The following is an 853-nucleotide window of genomic DNA, read 5'->3' as shown; positions in this document are numbered from 1 at the left end:
TTGTCTTTATACATGTGTTGCTGCTGTAGTGAAGTTTATCTTTATTCATGTGTGGCCTCTGTTGTGAAGTTTGTCTTTATACATGTGTTGCCGCCGGAGTGAATTTTGTTTTTATACCTGTGTCGCCGCCGGAATGAAGTTTGTCTTTATGCATGTGTTGCCGTTGTAGTGAAGTTTGTCTTTATACATGTGTTGCAGACGGAGTGAAGTTTGTCTTTATACATGTGTTGCAGACGGAGTGAAGTTTGTCTTTATACATGTGTTGCCGTTGGAGTGAAGTTTGTCTTTATACTTGTGTTGCCGCTGTAGTGAAGTTTGTCTTTATACATGTGTTGCTGCTGTAGTGAGGTTTGTCTTTATACATGTGTTGCCGCTGGAGTAAAGTTTGTCTTTATACATGTGTTGCCGTTGTAGTGAAGTTTGTCTTTATACATGTGTGGCCGCTGTAGTGAGGTTTGTCTTTATACATGTGTTGCCGCCGGAGTAAAGTTTGTCTTTATACATGGGTTGCCGCTGTAGTGAAGTTTGTCTTTATACATTTGTTGCCGCTGTAGTGAAGTTTGACTTTATACATGTGTTGCCGCCGGAGTAAAGTTTGTCTTTATACATGTGTTGCCGCCGGAGTAAAGTTTGTCTTTATACATGTGTTGCCGCCGGAGTGAAGTTTGTCTTTAAACATGTGTTGCAGCCGGAATGAAGTTTGTCTTTATACATGTGTTGCCGTCGGAGTGAAGTTTGTCTTTATACATGTGTTGCCGTTGGAGTGAAGTTTGTCTTTATACTTGTGTTGCCGCTGTAGTGAAGTTTGTCTTTATACATGTGTTGCTGCTGTAGTGAGGTTTGTCTTTATACA

This window comes from Mizuhopecten yessoensis, unplaced genomic scaffold (assembly GCF_002113885.1).
Source record: "Mizuhopecten yessoensis strain PY_sf001 unplaced genomic scaffold, ASM211388v2 scaffold7695, whole genome shotgun sequence".
Taxonomy (NCBI): Eukaryota; Metazoa; Mollusca; class Bivalvia; order Pectinida; family Pectinidae; genus Mizuhopecten; species Mizuhopecten yessoensis.
This window is presented reverse-complemented; position numbering follows the sequence as displayed.